Source organism: Dermacentor variabilis, chromosome 2 (assembly GCF_050947875.1).
Source record: "Dermacentor variabilis isolate Ectoservices chromosome 2, ASM5094787v1, whole genome shotgun sequence".
Lineage (NCBI taxonomy): Eukaryota > Metazoa > Arthropoda > Arachnida > Ixodida > Ixodidae > Dermacentor > Dermacentor variabilis.
The window spans coordinates 168,307,229-168,328,475 of record NC_134569.1 but is presented as its reverse complement, the minus strand read 5'-3'; the positions used below and the strand labels follow the sequence as shown (position 1 = coordinate 168,328,475).

The window sequence follows — 21,247 nt, the reverse complement described above, 5'->3', positions numbered from 1 at the left end:
ATAATAGTCGATGTATTTAGTCTACCGCCACGCGTCCATGACTGATATATGTATTTGCGACCTTCCTCTTGCTGCCATTTGCAGATCCCCAGGCAAGGATCATATTTACCTTCTGCTCATTATAGAAAGACTTGGTGATTGGGACGAAACAAAACGCACCTTTAAAGCTCTGCGCCTACGTCGTCAATTCGCTTTTGTAGTCATACGTCTTGTGACAAAAAAAAACATCCGTGCACTATATCTACTCTAAGAGAATAGGTATCACAGCTCGTTGCCAACTAGCACCAAACGCAACATGTTACTTCGGCCGCGGCGCGGCAGATGAGACAACAGCTGGATCATGATGTGTTTCTATATTTCCTTTTCAACCTGGTGTTCATTGTTCTCACTTATTTGTTACCGCAAACCGTTCAGCTCTCCGTATATGCAGATGACATTTGCATGTGGGGGCTTCAGGCGTGACACGTGTATAAGTCCGTGCACGACTTCAGAAAGCCTCAACGGCTGTGTCAACATACCTAAGAAGACAAGGCCTGGAGCTTTCCGCTGAAAAATGTGCTCTCATTGCTTTTGCTCGCAAAGCGATGGCACCGTATGCTTTGCGCATTAATGACCAAATAATACGATATAGTCGAACGCACCGATTTCTTGGCGTCATCATTGATAGAGATTTGCCTTGGAGGCCTCACATCTTGTACATGATAAAGCGTTTGGCCGCCATTGTGGACCTTCTTGCGTTTCTCGGCGGCAAGTCCTGGGGCGCAACAGTACCGTCAATGTTGCAACTATATAAAGCACTGTGTTTTTGGCCTTCCTGCGGTACAGCTTACATGTACCAGGAAGTACTTGCACTACGAATATCTGCAAACTCCAGAGCGTGCAAGCCCAAGCACTCAGGACTTGTCTCGGTCTTCCCAAAACTATGCCATCGATTGCGACAGTGGCCATAGCCAGTGACGCTCCTTTGACAGTCTACATAGATACAGATGTCCTGAGGGCACACATCCGACACCTGACTCGGATTCCATCCCACCATCTTGCTTGCTTGCCAGCAAAAAGGCCACTTTCAACTTTTGCCAAAACTATTGTAAGACATAAGTCCTACTTGCCATCAGAATTTACACCCGCTACACGATTGTCAGATCCATTGTGGTGTCTTCACGGGTCGCAAGTGCAACTGTCAATTCCAGGAATCAGAAAGAAAGCTGGAGCGCCATTGCAAGCTTTGAAACAAGCAACTTTGGAGCACATTCACAACGTGCAGAGATTCCGGCAACATGTATACACAGATGGTTCAGTAAAACTCAACAGCTCTGCTGCTGCAGTAATCATCCCGGCAAAATCTGAGGAAATCAAATTAAGAACTTCATGTGTGACCACATCGACGAGTGCAGAACTCGCGGCGCTCCGTGCTGCACTTGATATCATTAAGCAGAAGCCACCGCAAAAATGGACGGTCTTTAGTGACTCCAAGGCAGCCCTGCAGTGCATACGAAGCCCAATGCGTCACGGAGCCAATGAACAACTGGCCACAGAAATTCGGCACATATGTCATTAAAGCCATGACAAGGGCCACAACATAATCTTTCGGTGGCTTCCAGGGCATTGTAACATCAGCGGGAATGACCACGCAGACGAAGCCGCCCGATCCGCACATGAAAGTGGTCAACGAGTCTCCATTCCGCTTTTGCGAACAGACGCCCCTTCCACTCTGTTTCTCTCTTTATCCCCCTCAACCCTTCCCCTGCGCAGGATAGCCAACCGGACCTACCTCTGGTTAACCTCCCTGCCTTTCCCTGCATTATTTTTTCTCTGTATATATATTTCCTTTATTTCGTTATATATAACTCAGAGGGAGCCTGTTTGAGGGCGCTGCTTTGTGATCCGGGTGGGAGAGCAGTGACATGGTATTCTCCGTATTTCGCGATGTTTATCAGTCGGAAAAATATTAGTACGCACTTAGTACGTCGTTGAAAATACCGCACTCAGATGACCCTTGGCTGCGCCTTCAAATGCCGCATTGACAGTTCGACAATTAGGACAGTACCTATCGAGTTAGGTAATTAATTAAAATTACCTAATTAAATCTCGGTAACGAAGAAAAATACTGGCAGTTACTCCGCTGTACTGTAAACAATGTGCACTAGGTTTTCTTCGAGGAGCGCATTGCTCTTTTTGAAAATCTTGGTGCATGGTAGGTAATTGGGACACCGTGTATGTATTTATGACCTTTGCATGCAGCTGACAATATTTCCACCCCTAATAAATGTGTAAATTCTTAAAATGTATTTTTTCATGGGTCATTACATTGCTTGCTGGAAACAAAAACAATACTTAGACACACAATATTAACTTCCATTTCTCACACCATTGATAAAAGTCTGCTGAAGGGGCCACTGAAGCCTCTAGGTCTTTTTCATGGTCAGAAAAGCACGCAAAACAACTTGAAGCATGGTGAACATACAGAAACATATTCATTCTCAAGGCATAGGCTATTCATCTCCTTAGAAATAATTTTTGATTGGCCTACTTTCATCTCTTTCAAAAATATAATAAACATTGTTCAGTGTGTATACTTAAACATACTTTGTAGGTGCATGCTGTTCACAGGGGAAACTTAAAACAAGGTTGAAATGAGAAAATGCGGATGAGGCAGCCGCCGCTGGTACATCTGATGCGCGTGTCGTCCTATTGTCAGGATTTGCAGAAATAAAGTGAAAGTATGAATTAAAAGCCGTGTACATCCGCGCCAACAATGATGCAGTAAGCTATTAGCGCAGTAATATTTCAAGTCAGAAGCTCGAGGAAAGTCAAAACAAACCTCAAAAGATGTGGGTAAGAAAGCTCTGGTAATGGCACTTTAGGTTTGTGTGTGTGGGGTGGTGGTGGGGTCTTCGGCATCACCCAGGGGGGGAGGGGGGGCCGAGCCCCCCCCCCCTAGCGGAATATTTCGGAGGAGGCTCAGGCTCCGGACCCGCCCCCCTTTCTACCCCCCCCCACCGTAGTCAGCGGCTATGCATGTGCTTGTTCCCTTCATTGCCAATTCATTGTCTTTACAAGCAGTCCAATGCATAGAGAAATAGGTGTCTCATTATTATCGGGATTGTGATAAACTCTCTCCGCGGCTTGAATCAAAGTCGCATTTTTGACACTTTCGTTTAATTTTCGAGCAGCTCATTTCAAGTATGTGTTTTTTTCCCAATCTCTGTCACGATGGGATAACAAAATCTAGAACGTCTTCTCCACGCTGCACCAGCGCCGGACAGATGGCGCCACGCCTCTGGCGGAAGAGGCGCAAGTGTGTGGGTTCCTGTTGCCGTCCTGCTCTCTCTCTCCCTAAGTTCTGCCCTCTTCCACCAACGCAGGAGGTGCGCGCGGCTAGAGACCACGACGCCGGCGCGAACGCGAACTACGCGCGCGCAGTTGTTCGTCGTTTTGCGCGGAGGGCGTTGCGAGTGGGGGTGGGGTGGGGGAGTTCCTCCGGAGATCCCGGATCCGGCACAATAGTCGGTGTGTGCTCGCGGCGCGGGTCAGAGTGGAAGCTCCGGTCATCCGGTTCGGTGGGAGCCCCTCCGTCTCGTCCGTGCTCATCCTACTGACGCCGATAGGAGGACGGCGCGAGCGTCTCCCTCAGCGCGCTTTTAAAAACGCTCGCGCCTCTTCGAGGCTGCGAAGTCCCAAGTCTCGACTCCGGGTATATATACATTGTGTGCTCGTGAACTTTCTTTTTTTTTTTCGAATTCTCCAGGCAGAAGAAGAGTGCAACTCCGGTCCTCTAGTGTGCTGATGCGTCTACTTCTACTCCGTGATTAGACGAATCAACGTTCTCTGTCGCTTTAAACGGTTCGCCCGCCATGTTGGCTTCGCGCGACCATGGTGTGATGGTTATCGCGGCGATGGTCATCCGTAATCATGGACCGCAGGATATGCGGTTTATCAAGTGAGATATACATTTACGGCTGACGAAAGACTTAGCCGCGAAGCGTGCAGCATCCCGCGTAAGAGTTCACGTTTGGTCGTAACTGGATCATCAATTGTACTTCTGCCCAGGCTCTGTTGAGTGCTTCGAAATATTTACCGCTAGCCATGTGCTAAGTTAGCGTAGTTTCAAGGAGCACGGCTTTTCGGAAGCAGGACGCAACTGAATGCTGAGCGCATCTTATGAGAAGAAACTAGATTTGCAAATGACATGTCACTGTCCATATGTACGTGAATAGCGCACCGAATGCGGGAGATTGCTAGTGCGGTCACCTTGAGTTGGCAAAACACGTAAAGTTGACGCTCACTGTTGGAAACAAGACTGTCATAAGCAGTTCTAATTCGCACACCTAATTGAAGGAGACTTACTACGAGCTTTGACGCTCTGTCTGTATGCGGTATAAGTTTTTTTTTTTCACAGTGTAATCTTTTAGCTCGCTGCGATGCTGAATTAGTCACGGCGTGCGGAGCCGGCTGCTAGAATTGACTTTCCTGGATCAAGGGGCGTGTTGCTTGTAGGATTTTTGAGTTTGCGACCACGTGCGTTCCAACTCTGCCTCGTACATTCCACTGTACCTTTCCTCATAACAGTGAAAAAGTTACACTCGCTGGTATTTTCCGTATTTGTGTGGAACCAGCTCTGGCAGCAACGACAACAGCTGAAAAATTGTGCCTCTTTTGCGGCACCTGTGCGATTTGGTGTCACTCGGTCAAGGCCTCTGAACAAGTCCCTAGTTTTCTGCGACAAAGTTTCCACCTGCTGCTGCTCCAGTTGTACGTGCCCCGTCCAGTGACGTCATAGCTGGTAAGTCTGGGTTTCTGTTTTATTATTTTCGAGACGTCTGAACTTTCGGCGGAGCAACAAAGGCTTCAATACATGTTTTTTTTTCAACTAGGATTCCATGAAACAGGCAGGCAAAGGTTTTTTTGCTACAACTATAGCGAAAATTGTTCATTGGGAGGCAGCACGAGGTGGCGGCATGCACACAGAAGGCGATGAAATTCCGTGTAAGACTACCTTAAAAATCAACTGTAATCATCACCGTCAGGGACATTAACAAGCAATTGATTTTATAAGACATTGTGACCTCGTCAACCTTCTTTACATGAATTCGCTAGATTACGTTAACGCGTTGCATAAAGATGGCATATATATATGCGTATGATTTCGCATAATTGTATCTATGGAAAACAATTCTATGGTCGTCCTTGGCTAATTATTTGAAGACACGGCCTACGTCAATGAAAGCTTGTTCGGTTCCCTCATTCTTTTCCTCGAATTTTTTTCCCCAACCCCCATGAACCTTTTATACTCAGCATACTCAGATTCTACGCTTCGCAACCACCTGTGGAAATACAAATTTCTGCCCAATATTTCCATTTTATTGATTTAAAGTTGAGGCACGTGGATGTTTGTCTAACGTAGCTCCAAATTTAGATTGCTCTAGTAATTCAATTCGAGGTGAATATGCGAGTTTTTCTTGAAAGTAATCATAAACTGTTTTTGTACGCAAGTATCAAAGCACATGAGAATGGGGCTTTCATGGTATTTGGCACCTTTTTTTTTGCAATTGTGGGTGGCCATTAGATAGCAACAGGTTGTGTATTCTAGACATCTGTACTGTAAATCAAATGACAGCGTATGACGTCTCCTTTAGTCAATGCGCGGTTTAGAATTTCTGTTGAAATATCAAAGTTCAGCAGCACGAATTCATAAGAGGCTTTAGATTTGGGTAAGGCGACACGTAAATGAGCTTAGAAGTGTGCCAAGACGAATCGGGGCATCTTAAAAGTTTACCAGACGTGCGTTGAAGATCTGCTATGACCGAAAAGCGAGAAAGCATGAATTAGGGCACAGTGCAGTTCAAGAGGTGACCCAAAGCTGAGATTACAGGAAAATAAATACATATCTATACGCGGAATCTGCGCAGGAGATCCGTCGTTGATTGTGCAATAAGTGTCTGCAAGAGAAAGGACCTGCAGTACGAAACTGTGCACCCTTGCACTTCCTGCTTAACTGTAAAGGCAATTCAGAGAAAGTCAAGCGAAGTGATCCCGCGCCCACCTGAAATGCGATGAAATGCGGGGTGAACGATACGAGACACAGGAGAAGATCAGAGCAGCAGTTCGTTACTTTTGCTGCAAGGCTGCTAAGGAGTGCTCTCTGAGGTGTGTAAACAAGCTTCCCGTTCAGCGAGAAATACAGCAGCCGGTAAACCGAAAGAATATTTTCAAAAAATCAAAGAAAATATATCACAAAATAAAATGATAAATATTTGCTTCTATGATGCAGCGTAATAATTTTGGAAAAGTTGCAATTTTAATACGTTTGTTTGGTGTCACCCCCGTATTTCGGTTATTATTATTATTATTATTATTATTATTATTATTATTATTATTATTATTATTATTATTATTATTTGATACGAAAAGACAAATACAATGGGCAGAGAGCGAAATACGGCGGAAGCAGCCGGCAACTACCACTAGGTGGGGCACAGCGCGAGCCTACTGCTTAGCAAGGAGGGGTTAGCAACATAAGTGGAAGATGGGAATTAAGGAGGAAAGAAAGAAACAAGGTGACAAGCCAGAAAGACTCTAAAGTAAAATAACGACAAAAGTAGAGAGCGCGAGAGAAAATAAAACGTACAGAAAGAAACAGATAAAGAAACTCGTTTGTCATGCTAATCACTATATAATATCAAAAATGCTTAATCGAAATTCGCAAATGTTTTCCGTCCCGCGCATGGTCCTTCACAAACGGGAAGCCAGGGAAACTTTTTGTACTAAAGTAAGCAGGGTGCAGTGAACCTGGTCGCATCGGGAAGCACAACTCTAGCATTCGAAAGTTACTACATGTGGTCTCAAACATCCTTGCGCCATGGAGAATTCATTAAATATTTATAAATTTTTTATGTTATAAATAAATATTATGTCCGTCTGCACCTGCGCGTAGAAACTTCTTTTGAAGAGGTAAAGAGGGCATAAAGAATAATCCACTCCGGCATTTGAATAATTTATTATCGGTCTACGACACATGTAAGCTCTGGCGGTTTTGCATCTCACTACAAAATTGCAAGCTCTCAGAAGCTCGCATGCACGAAAAACTTCTGGCTTGCATTACTTTGTTCAGGCATCGTATCAGGTATGCTCCATGCTGCCGAGGTTCGCGCACTGAACAGAATATCGCGAAAATTTAGCGAATGCAGGGAGTGGCATCCAGGTATGTTAACAACCTCTATAAGTGGGCTGATAGTATGCCGGAATCGTTCATCTTCCTTAATTTCCGACCGCTTAATTCAGGACGTGTAAAACAGAAGCTAAAGCTATTTCCAATAATACGCAAGCACAAAATGAGGCCCATCTTTCTATGCAGAGTATAGCGTGCAAAAACTGGTCATAACGATAGGAACAATGCTGTATGAACTGCTTGGCTTCTATCAATACATAGAAATATGCGTTCCTTGCTGCTGCCATACACTATATATAAGGAAACGTTGGAGCACACCCTCGTGTTGGACTGTTAAAGCTGCATTTTTTTATACGTCACAACCAAATGAATGATACTACACTACACTCTGTTCGAAAGAGTTTGCACTGATGTGGTCGGGCTTTCAGCACCAAGTTAATCTGACGTCATGGTGCACGAAACTGGGAAAGTGTGCAACAGCGCGAGATGGCGGTGCCTCATCAGTGCAAAATATAATCGTCTCGCAGAATAAATTACCAGCGCATTGTTGTTGACCGTAGAAATGTACGAATGATCCCGAAAACATTGATTATTCTGTGCCATAATACAGTGTCTGTTATCCGCGTGTCTTTACGTTATGTATTGTAATCGTGTCATTGCACCTCATTTTTTTCGCTTTACTCAGGGTCACCTGCAGCAATAATACATTAAGTATAGTATCTGCAGATATTTGACAAAGCTCTGATGTTTCAACTTCCCCGAGTCAAGGCATCAATGAATAAAAAATTGCGTCGCGATTGCGTAGTAGGATTAGAACACGGTCACTCATATAAGCTTAAAATTCTAAAAACCGTTTCCTACAAAATCCTTACAGACCTGCAGCTACTTCGCGAGCTATGGATATCGCATAGGTGGCAAAATTTTTTGTCTGTTGGACCAAAGCAACAGCGTATTTGCTTTCTACGTGACAATGCCGAGCCCGCTAATGTGCTAAAATACGCTCTACTCATCATAAACGACTGCGCCGCGAAAAATATGTAAGGAAGACGAATGAAATATGCCAGAAACCTAAGTTCAACGATGCTCCTGCGACCAGCAGGGTAAGAACAAAGGATATTTCTTTATCGTGAAATGGAGCTGTTTCTGTGTATTTCTGCCCTATTTGTTAAAAAAAAGAAATCCCCTCATGTAAGTTAACAAGCGGCTGTTGCTTCAATATTTCTGTTCCCGTATTCCCAAAACGCTCTTACACTAAATGTTTTCCTCAAAGCAAATTCTAGACAATCCTAATGCCCGACACATCATTAGCGATACTGGCCGGTTAATGTGAAAGAGCGCTCAAGGAATAAAAAAAAAATGAATTCGCGCCATGAATGATGCTGTGCTAGCACATAATCGTTTAGCGTGCATGTCTCCGTGCACTCGCTCATGGTGAAATGTAATAAAAAAATAAAATAAAAAAACTGCTAGGTAGAGATGGAGCTGTCCGATACTCAAACTTCTTTTACCTTTCAAGCTGGTACGCCAATTTTATGACGTGACCTTCTGAAAAAGTTAATGAGATCTAGTGCTTCGGTCAAGTTTTCCTTAAGGCTCATTTGCAGTCTTTTTTTAAATAATAGCCGCTATAAGCATCTTTATGTTGAAGTCAGAGAAAACATAAAATTTGAAAAAAAACATTCAATGGAGAGTTTGCGGTAAATGCGAGAGAAATGTGTTAGCATTGTGTCGCACGTCTTTTAGAGTCCCTGAACCATGACGTAAACCGCGTGAACCACATTGCAATATGCTGTTGACAAGCTTACTCGAAAAACGTCCTGCTTCTTCGAGGAGTGACGTGCAAGTGATGGTGGTCCGGAGCAGCCCACCACCATTCGTTGCATTATATACGCGCACACAAGCACATTCGCGCTCTTCTATGCTCTTCGATCCCCTCTTTACCATGTGGCTGGCTTCCCACACTTCACGCGCATACATTTTCCACTCTGACCCTCTTGCCTCTAGGGCATTAAAGATGCATTTCTTATTTTGAGTAATTCCTCTCAGAAGTATGCTTAAGCTCATATTTAAAACCTACATGACGCTTTGTAGCACCTGAAACAGCACGTATGTACTTTAGCCCATTATGGCCCAATGGTCACATTTCTGCGCGAACAATTACATATAGCGGCAGTGCTTTCTTACTTTCGAAACTGTCAACATGTATCCACATGACATACAGTTATCTTGAAGCATACGTTTTAACGTAACTACAATTATATAACTTCAAATGTTAGACTATTATTCTTCATTGCAACGACGTCTGCCTTCGGTTTATATTTCACTTTCCTCTTACTTCTCATGTGTCCTATTCCATCGAAGCCATGCCAACTTGTTCTGAACATAAACGCAGTGTGCACATATAAATAATTATTTAAGCGAAATACGACAGCTCTAATAATCGATGACAGCTTCTTGATCAAGGAATAATGCGCGTACATGCTGGAACCCAGTGTTGCACAACTTGTCCTCACCTTTTATCTCTGTAAGAATCGAATCGAATTACCGGGGTTTAGTTCCCAAAACCATGATTCGATTATGAGGCACGCCGTACTGGGAGGCTGTGGATTAATTTTGTCCAGGAGGGGATCTTTACCGTCTGTCCAATGTACGGGACACAGACATTCTTGCATTGCACCCCCGTCGAAATGCAGCCGCCGCGGTCGCGATTTGATGCCGCGATATCGTGCTTAGCAGCCCACGGCATAGGCGCTAAGCCACCGTGATGGATGTTTATCTTTGTATGTTCATGTTTGTATGGGAATGTACTTTCGAATTTTTGAACATATGACGTTGTTGGTTTTTTTATCGCACGCTTTCTTATCATTGTTACTATTACGAGAAAACGAGAGGCCCTCGCCATTATCGGTTGGCTTTGTTTCTCTAGTTTTACTTTAAGAAAAAAGGCCTGCAATCGTTATTTTTTATAGCTGCAAGCACAAAAATAATTCTCTGACGTAAAGTGGGATCGTGATTCATGTGAACACGATAATGAAATTTCGTGTCTATTTTTGACTAAATATTTGAATACACATGAATCGCTCCATAAAGTAGATCTCTAAGCAGAGGTGTGGCATGAAGACTGTTTAGTAAAGCAATGAAGGGGGCTAGTTGGTCAACGATCATGATTATATTGGCTTAGTGTTACACTTACGATCTTAAGTTAAATGACGAGTTTAAGTTTTAAGTTAATAACTTAAAATCGTCAGTGGAACACTAAGCGCAATATAATCATGAATGAAGACTGTTTAACCCGAGTGTCAAGTGCATTCTTAAGGTAGTACTATTTTAAAGCAAAAGTCTGGCTTCTAAGCCAATCAGAGAACATAGCGATTTGCTTTGTGGTAATTCAGCTGACACTTACTTTGACAACACAAAAGGACGACCACCCATTTGAGCTGCAGCAATGTGTTGTCTTCGTTCCCCGTTGCCAATATAAATATCTATCGAATGTCAAACCAAGAGGCATTCAATGTAATGCAATATACAACAGTCAACTAGTTCAGTTTAGATCTGTGGTAGAACCATGTGCTTTCGCATAAAAAAAGACATAAGAATTCTGAGCTTCGTGTGAGTTCCGAAACTTTTTGAAAATCTTTGTTTCTTCACCACCAAACGTGAAATATAAATTTAGAAGATGTACATTTAATTAATTATCATCATCAACACCATCGTCCTAGGTTGTGTTCACAGCGTAAAATATTTTAACCTGATTGCAGTCATCTATTTTTGACAACCTTATTTGTCATCTTCCCTGAGCGAAACGATTCGCGAATTGCACTCCCGTTTGTTTACGGAAGGAGTGCCCTTGGAGAATGACCAAGATGAAGCGTGTGTGTCTAACCTGCATGCTATTGCCACCAATTTGTCTTCCATCGCTTTCACCTGCCCCAATAATATTGCTATGTTTTTCCGGGCAAAGCGATCTATACCGTACAATCATGCAGGAACTTACGAAGCCTCTTATAGGAATTTCAAATTTCTTTGTATATTCGGTAAGCCAAACAAAAGCGACGCGGGATTCATGAAATTCCGGCATTGTCTTTTACGTCTACTTCGATGCATCGGCAACAAGCGACGTCAGCCGAATTCCTCACGATTGGTACTTATGAATCATCTTTACTCTGTACGTTTTCAAAAAGCCAAATATTTTCCAATGATATTTTTTCATGTTGGCCTATATATACGCTTCTCTGACGGCTGACAGCTGACACGCATGCGAGTGTGGTGCCTTTTAAATCGCTCAGACGTCTCAAAATAATGACGCTATGTACCCTCAGTGTACCGCACTTTCATTCCTATAGCTGCTGCATTCACAACAAATACACTGTAAAGCAAAAAACACAATTCAACAAAAAATACTTTGTTACGACAAAGTTCGTCCTGAGCGTTCTCAAGAGCATTTCATGATATGCTAGTGGCATTATTGCGCACCTGCCTAACACTGCCTCGATTGCATCATTAATGGCGAAATCATGCAATCAAATTTCTCAGTTAAAGATGAAATTCGTTTCACTAAGCGAGTAAATTGTCGTATAAACGCAGCAGTGCGTCCGTGCGCTTTGTACAGTTGCTCAAATAACGGTAACTGAAAGCCCTATTACTAAGTGCTTAGATTATAGTGCATTTTTTCAGAAGCATACCAGAAAATGTCTCGCAGACAGAATCTACTTATTAAAATAAAAATAAACACGACAATTCACATAATACTGCATGAGGCAGGTATGTAAGGCATGCCAGCTCTCATTAGCCTATTTATTTTTTTAAATGTATCATTTTACGCCAACGAAACTAAGGAACAACACTATTTGAGGGCGTTGCCTGGAAGAGCAAGTGTGTGCTTAATTACGTGGTATTTTTCATCTTTCACAGAGTGTATATTTCAAACGAAAAAAAAATGAGCACAAAAGTACCGCGTTTCAAGCACCCACTGTAGCTGCTGCTTGTCGAATTCTACATCCTTTCAACTGGCAGATTGGCCATTAAAACAGTAACTGAATTTCATCAACGAAACCATTTTCTGGTCGCTGCTCATGCACCAGCTGTTAGCGATATGAGGCTCGCATCGTTTGCGTAAAATGTTTTTACAACCTTGAAGCAAGATAGTTGAGACACCCTGTATAAGAAGCTTGGAAGAGCGAGGTGTCGTTACAAAAGTATTTACAGCCTGCTCGCTTAGCAGGTGCTTCAATTTATTGTACTTGACGTTTCAAGATGGAACCGGGATTAAGAGGTACAAAAGGAGGACTAGAGGCTTTATTACAATACTTTTGCAATACAGATAGTATTTGCTGTTGTGTTATATGTATGGGCCTTCCTAGCCTAGGTGTGATGCGGCAGCTTAGCTAGCCTTAGCGCGGCCTTTGTACGAAGAGTGCGCTCTACAAGCGAAGATCACGCTCAAGCTCACACAAACAAAAACATAGGGGATAATCATATGTTACATGCATGAACTGGCGACCCTTGCCGAATCATCAAGCGACCTTATAGCGCAACATATCCTAACAAGTTTTCACGCGTCTTGCAATTCCTATTTAATTTCCGTTTTACATCGTTTTTGTATGCATATACCTGGCAATGATTTATTGAATGTGTTGTTCACCTAGCTCTGCGATGGCGCGCATTCACTGCGCAGTTAACGTCAGCATGCTTATAAGCATTAAGAGATATCCACATTCAGGGGTAGGAGCCCACTAAATAAAATACGCTACCTGGGCTCCTACGCGTATATTTTTTTTTTCCGGGCGCATCAAAATAGTTGCTCTGAAAAGCCCCTCATTATTCTAATCGGATTCTGGATCTCTGCTGTAATTTCTCTGCACATGTAAAAAGTTAACCAAACAGCTTTCGGAAGAACGTTCCCGCGTTGATTGCCTAAGCAAGTGCTCCCTAATATGCGCGGCACGCGAAAGCGCAATAGCTCCCTGCCCATTTTCAAACTATGTTATGCTCTCAACGAGAATGCTTGGACCAGTCCGATGGCGTCAGGATAGCTGGTAACAAGGTTAAGGCGTATAATGATCGAGAATACAAAGCCTTCCTTCTTTTTGTAGTTTGGTACATATTTGTGCAATATCCTAGAAACAGTGCTACGGAATAGAAACTTTACAGAAGAAAGCAGTGTTTTCCACTTTATTCTATTACTTCAAAACAAGTATGACAAGATTTGTGAACGATTATGTCCGCTTATCTATGGGCCGGCTCACGCTAGTAATATTTGAGATGTAGAAGAGGCTTGCGCCTCACAACGCATATGTCGCAGGGGCTGACTCTCTAGATAATTTTTTGCTTTGGAGAAGTAAGCAATGATAAATACTCCCAACTGTATTCTCCTTGTTCGGGCACGCTTTGCAATGCACATGACTGCATCAGCTATGGGGACAGCATGAACAAACGTCCTAGGCATCACGCAAAATAATAAGTACACATAAGTCGTTTCTATTAGAGTCGCAAAGTTCACATTCTACTGCAAACTGACACTAACAGGCAGTTTGTATACAAACTGTATATAACAGGCTCTGCATATAAAATAAAGTAAAAAATTCCTACACGGTGCTATGATATTTTTGTGAACAGTTCGCATGCTGTTGCATGTGAGCAGGCACAATAGCGAAACACAGCTTTTTCTTTACCGCAGTACGACAGGCTAGGCGTCTTTGTACGGTGTGTTCGAGAAAAGCTTCCTGAGAAACGGCTCACTGCACATTTAGGGGAGGCCTAGTGGATGATTTGTTTGTGAAAAAAAGTATCTTGTAACCTGAAGCGAAATTGAAATAAATGTAGAGTATGTTTTATGTTAACATTCACGCATTTTTTAAGTTGCCTCTTACACTGAGCACAAATATACTTTGATCGAGAACACTTGAAGAGGTACCCATTACTTGCACTGAAAATCAATGAGCGTAAATGAATAATTAACAACTTTGTATAAAAGAACTGTTCCACCAATCACTTTAGCGAACACATTGCAATGTACGAATTGAAGCCGGTGCATTCACAAGGTACATCCGTCTGGCACGAATTTTGAAACGAACGCCAGTTTATAGACAAGCGCAGCGAAACCTGCCTTAAATATGCACTGCAGTTCTACTTATTTTCTTAACAAAGCACATTTTTATGCACTGAAGGTCTGAAGTTACTACGACACCAATGCATTTTGTTGCAAGCATTGGGTACGCATATCTTGAAACTGGAGTAATACTCAGGAATCTTTCCATTTCGACGTTATCTTAAAGATCACTGGCTACATTTCGTAGATTGCAAGATGTGGCGTAAATTACTTTGAAGCTTAATTAGACATAGTTAATAAATACTCAAATATTCACTTTCATTTATTGATATATCTGCACTTAATATAAGTCTACCTCAAGAAGTAGAATTGTACTACATTTGCGAGTCACTTTTACAAATTTTGTTAAAAATATATTAACACGCCCTGTAAATTATTGTGTCGAGTTTAGGTTTCATGTTTTTCCTTATGCGAAACTCGTTATTTCTTCTCCAATGTCATCATATAAGTGAGGAAATTTTTGTTTAAGACATCTGAATTAAGCAGACGACTCAGTACCGGCATGGCGTGCTGTAGAGTATCTACTACTATCGGCCTGAATTTACGTGATTATACACTAATCGACATCATAGAAACCATCAGCAAGTAAATCAGACATGATTTGCAATTCATGACGGTACTTATCATCTTTTGGCGCATAAGAGCATCTCTAACAATGATTGATTGTGGCGTTGCAGTTCTCCTAAATACACCAATTGAGCATATACATCACGAATTAGTTAGTATTTGCATGCTTACTTCGGTAACCATTTTTTACAGGATTGACAAGGCAAAATAATATGACGTTTCTTCTGCTATGGGTGTCGGGTATGCTGATTAGACATGGTTGACCGCGATTACCATAGGTCAAATGTGGAGCTATATATTGTCAAAGCGTTGGCATATCGATGGGTAATGTGAACTCTACCCATCCTTTCTCATTTAATGTTTATGCTCACCTTTCAACTATCATGCATATAAAGATGGCCTTACCGGCTTGTTGGTTTGTACATTGTCAAAGCGTTGGCATATCGATGGGTACCGTGAACTCTACGCATCCTTTCTCATTTAATGCTTATGTTCGTCTTTCAGCTATCATGCATATAAAGATGGCTTTTCGCGCTTGTTGGTTTGGCATGTTGCCCGCAAAACTAAGCCCGAATAAATAACACGAAGACAGGTGGAGCAGACGAGGACCTTGTCTGTTCCATGCATCCTCGTGAGATTTATTCGCGCTTAGTTTTCTAGTTAACATATAGTGCATAATTAATGTCACGCACAAGCAGGGCTAGATATGCCCTCTCGCGAAACTGGCGTAAGTGCTTTGTGCAAGCAACTATGCGTGCGTTGTGAAATCGCAAGCTTCAGAAAGTTGCTTAAGGCAAGTAACGCAGGGTACGCGTACCTTTCTCCAATTCACACTCTGCGCTAACAAGGGTGCGAGCTACTGACTCTTGTTTCACCTTATACCGGGCATGCTGTTAACGTACTCGTAGCCTTCTTTTGTCGACGCCCTTTCTGATTATTGCGCTTTATTCATCTTCATTTTGGGGGGGGGGGTAGGTGGGTGGGGCTGGATTGGGGCAACGGGATATGCGCCTATATACGCTTCCAGGCAATTCTGCAGCACAGGCTTCGTTAAGAGGCTAAAATACACCTCGCAGTGCGCGCGTACGTACACATTACCAGGCATCAGAAACACGATCGCAACCGAGGGTCTTTGACCGACCGTCCCCATTCAACGCCACTTCGCTCTAGCTACCGCCCCCCGCTCTACTCAGGTTACCAGAAGAAAGCGCGACATAACGCCCTCACATTAACCTTGCTGCCCTTGTCTTACCCATATTTTTTTCCTGAGTACTTGTGTAGGGTGGTTGCATCGCTGCACTTGGGCAATCAGGCACCGGCATGAGCTACAGCGCACCGAGAGTTGTAGATGTCCGTGCAACTTTGTCGTAAACGTCTGGCTCGCTTTTGACGTGTTTAATAGTCCTAAAGAAAACGCGTACGTAATGCGAGTTATCCCTGCTAGGAAATGAGGCCGATTCCGTCACACGATATACCTTGATTAAAACAAATCCTGATTAAAATCCCGGCATCGCAACCGTAACGTATCGCTACGGTAGAATTGGCGCTACCAGTACAGACCACGAAAACACAAAATGAACCAGGGAAGTTGACCTATAAATAATTGTTTCGCAATATTACGCTCAGAAAATAAGGATCGGTATATGTTATACTTCTGGAAGCACCATTAACTTAGGATGGAGAGAAATCACGCCACCTAAGCCACACTACACTGCTCAACGCAAATGCGCAAGTAACAGATACTGGGTTTAATTAAGGGTTAGTCACCGCGCTGCATTGAAATCTTTCGAGCTTGATTGAGCTCGGCCTCTTCTAGTTTAATGGGCAACGAGGCATTCCTTTCTTATGATTGTAGCATGGGAACATGACAACCCTGTGAGTAATTTTGAGAACTCGAACTGCAATGAACAAAATTTCTTACGTGCAGGCAAGTGCACGCGTGCCAATGGTCAGCAAGGCAGTTTTTCGTGCCGCATTTTCCAAATTTAAAGCAAGGAAACAATTTTATGCCAGTTTCTAACCCTCTTACAGAAATTGTATTTAATCGCGATTAAACAAAATTGCATATTTAAGCCGCGAAATAACTTTGGCACAACTTTTGAGCCACTTCCATTGTACCTTTCGGTATTCCATTCGAAGTATATCTTCATCGTGAAATGGAGTGTTTTCTTAGCAATATTTGAAAATCCTGTTCTGGGCGATATAACCCAGCATTACCATTTAAGATCATTGTGAGTCATGTAGAGAAAGCGGGAGTTAGAATATATATATATATATATATATATATGGTATTTTCTGAGAAGCACCAATCGTTTTACCAATAACTAACGGTGGAGAAAACTTACACCGAATAAGCTCCAGTAGATAGCATACCACAACATCTGTGTAAATAATGGTTAATGTGTTTTACAGTTAGTCACTGAATCCCATTGAGGTAGTCAGTCTTAGACATTGAGTCCCAGTGTTTAGGGAATTCTGAACCAGTTGCCACAGTTGTAGATTAGTCGACCGGAAAGGGGATTGATATGGTTGTTATACATTAAGATACACCATTAACTTAACATGGAAGGAAATCACATCAAAACAAGATCACTATACTGCGCATCAACGCAGCTACGTAAGTAGCTGCTACTGCGCGTCAGAGTTAGACCGTACGAAGCATTGAGCTTGAGTGGGATAGAGACTGGTTCCCCCCTTTAAAATCATTCCGATTCGCGTAACTGGATCTCTCCCGTTGACTAAGACGTGTCGCTGAACCACGTCAACACTTCGTTAAAACATCACTTCTTTGTTGTTTTTTCTGTGGAATAGTTTCGCACGAAAAAAATTCTTGCCTGGAGAAAGGATTTTGAGTTTTGCTGATTTACATAAAGGAATGTCTCCCAACAGATGATTAATAACAGCAATTTTTCTGTGTAGGACTACTCAAGCCTTACTGCATGAGTCTCGTTTGATATATAGAAGTTTTATTTTGTTTTTTGGTAACTTCAGCATTAAGACGTTTCTTAACAGGCTGAGATTTTTAGAAAGGTTTCCTTAAGCGAATATCTTGTTGGCAAAACTGCTTTCAATTTCTTCCGTTTATATCGCAAGTTTGATCTGAGCTGATATTCTTAGTGTAATCTACTCAACGAAGATAATATAGAAATTTATTTCAACACAATAAATATTTGAACATATTACAATCATGGGTTTGTTCAGTAAGAGACAGCAAAAAAGGGGGTCCCGCGTATTTTTTACAATGAGTGAAATCTGAACGCTAAAGCATTATATTTCACATTACGCGAAAAACCTGAGTTGTAGTTGGCGGCGTGACCGAATGATGGTACTAAATATGGCCGACGCCAAAGAATAAAATCACACAAGAAAATACGTCAAATTTGTCGGGGAGGTTCCTATAAACAATGTAAAATAGTGTCTTTGAAAAAACATACTAAGTAAACTTCCGCCTCGTCGGGAATCGAACCCGGACCTCCGAGGTACGAGATCAGCACGTGTCCCCAACGCCACGGGTATGGGTCACCAAATGTGTGCTTAGTGCGCGCGTCATTCCGCGCGTCACGTGACATCTATCTGTCTGACTAAACGTTTAGGCTAGTGAGTTCGTCGTTGGGCACATGACTGCGCAGCCAATGGGGACGAGGTGGGGCCACGTCATGACTTCATAGAATGAGGCTATCAAGTAAAAAGCATTAATATCTAACTGAATGCCGCAGAGCGGTCGGTCAAGATACGAACTACTTGAGGGCAAGGGAGCGCGTTGAGCCGGTTGGCGCGCTCTTATTTCACCTTGCCGAAGCTCATTTAAAACGCAGGCGAGAGTTTGGGCGGACAAGGAAGTAAAAAAAATCATTTCACCAAAGCCACTATGATATTTGCGCATTCCCACACGTAAGCAGTCTTAAGTGTCTGCCGAATTTTTATTTGTCATAGCAGAATCCCTCCACAGATCGGAACCAAGTTTAAAACCAAGTATATAAAAAAAGGTCTAAACGGAGACGAGTTAGAAAATGCAGCTTACTTGTTTCCAAGATGTTAGGCGTTTGGGAAAGTCCAAAATAACAAACAAAAAGTGTAACCTTCGCACCGACTTTTATCAACCTTACAAAACATTGGTGATTAAAATGCATGGTTTATGGTCCGATGTCTGCGTAAGCCCACAACTCATACAAAAAGCTAGCACAGCAACACTAACAGACAACCGATGATAGCAGAAGATCCTGTAGAATTTTTTGAAATTAGGGGCGGTTGTTTTTCCATATCGCGCGCATACTAAAATTTTTGACTTTCGGCGATTTTCTTCATTTTGCCTGCAAAATTAAGCATATTGAAACGTAAGAGAGAAGAAATATACACTGCGGCGTGTTAAATATGAAGCGAAGTATACAGCGGAAGAAATCTTGAAAGAAAGTTATTATAATAATGCGAATAAATATAAACAAGAATACTTGTTCTTTCTTACTTCTTGTTCATAAGCAAAGTTTGACAATTTGTGTTTGAGTTGAAAGCTTGCGCAGACAATTGGATGTGTTTTATTTTATTGAATACTTGTTGAAAGTAGACGTAAGACGTCTAAAGACTTAAATTTTTTTTACTCTTTCCAATAGGAACGTCGTGCAACTGAGAAAAACGCATTTTGTACCTTGTTTCAGTAAAAAACTATTCATGGATCAAAGGCGTGAGCCCGAAAATAGGTTCGGTTCCGATGTATGGAGGGATTTTGTTATGTTGTATAAAATTTCGTTGAAAGCAAAAAAAAAATACTAGATCTGCGCATCCAACACAGGGAGTTGATTTGCACAGGGAGTCGGTTTAGGCGAAGCGTTCATTCATATGTGTAAATAATGCGGTTACTGCTTAGCGATCATTTACAAGTAGAGAGCACAGGACACAGTTGGACGCATTTTTACTGATAACCTCCTTGATCAACGTACGCTCGTTGCTTAGTACATGCCTCGCACGACAACTCAGGAACGACGATAACGAAATGACACCGGTGGCAGGAAGATGGCTGTATGATGACGACGAAGGGAACGGCGACGACCACATGACAGCTGCATGAGGACAATGGAATCCCTAAGACAGTATAACGACAATTCAACGACCGCGACGGTATGACGACGACGGAATGATGACTATGATGACGATCATGTGACGATAATGGCATTACAATGATGGGATGACGGTGCTCTGGTGATAACTACAGCGTCACAACAACGGATTTCAACGCCGGAATGGCACCGATTGTATGACGCAGATGGCATGGTGACGACCGGTTGACGAGGGGAATTACTGAGCTGGAGTGATGGCGACGGTTTGATGACCATAGGATGGCGGTGATAAAATGATTAAAATTGCATGACGACAACGGCTTGACGACAAATGTATGGCGATGCTAAAACGACAGCAATCCTATGACGACGACAGCGTGTCGACGACGGCATGACCACAATGGGAATCTCTACGAACAAATCAATATATAGAAACAGCGATGGCATGACGACAATGGAGTGACGATTGCAAGGCCACCACTGAATGACTATACTGGAGTGACGAAGATGGTTTAGCGACGACGGCGTGACGACGGCGTGACGACAGAGTGAGGTCGATGCTGGGCTGATACCGATGGTATACGACGAAACTGGCACAACTACAACGTTGTGACGACAATGACGGCACGAGGCTGCAATGTCGACGACGGCATACCGACAACTGTGTGAAGAAGGTACAATGACGACGTAGGAAGGGATACGACTGGGTGACGACAAAGGCATGACGGCAATGGGATCACTACAGTGGAATCAGTGCGAAAAAATGACGGCGATGGAAAGGCCACAACGGCATGGCGGCCACGCAATGACGACAATGACACCACGACAATGGAATGGCAACCACGGACTCATAATGATAGAATTCACGCAAGGCAGTATGATGTCGCGGGTTTGGCAGAGAGCTCTCAAAGTTGGCTTATATGCTCGCGTCGCGCTATCGGTTCATTGCATGGCAGCAAGTTTACACACCTGTTCCACAGACCAGCTGTCGAGGGCAGGAGGGGGGGGGGGGGTAAGAGTCCCCAAAATGCATATGCAAGCGTACGTAGATGACTAGGCCATTACATTGCAGAATAGAGAATATATCCCGCATGTAGGACGAAAAAGTGGAGAAGCATGCGTCGCCGCGGGCTTTCATGCGTGGCCGAAAGCAATATCAGCATTGCTGTTTAGGCCTAAGCGCATAGAATTGTGAATATATGCGAGGTCACACTGTGGACGGCACCAAACACGTAACTCGAACATGTGAATCGAGAAATAATTCCACGACTGTGCGCAATTTCGACTTGAGTGCATCATGTGGTTCTCGGTCTGAAATCTAAAAAAAAAATTATTTTATTAGGACGAAAATCT

At 42.9% G+C, this 21,247-nt stretch overlaps 1 protein-coding gene across 1 annotated transcript in view; it reads left to right on the top strand.

Moving 5' to 3' along the window:
* The first annotated feature begins 3,469 nt into the window (after nucleotides 1-3,469).
* The window catches only part of LOC142572925 (diuretic hormone receptor-like), a 218,389-nt gene continuing 200,611 nt past the window's right edge, over nucleotides 3,470-21,247 (top strand). Inside the window, exon 1 of the mRNA XM_075682382.1 lies at nucleotides 3,470-4,783. The gene's annotated coding sequence lies outside the window, so the exon portion shown is untranslated. The remainder of the gene's footprint in view (nucleotides 4,784-21,247) is intronic.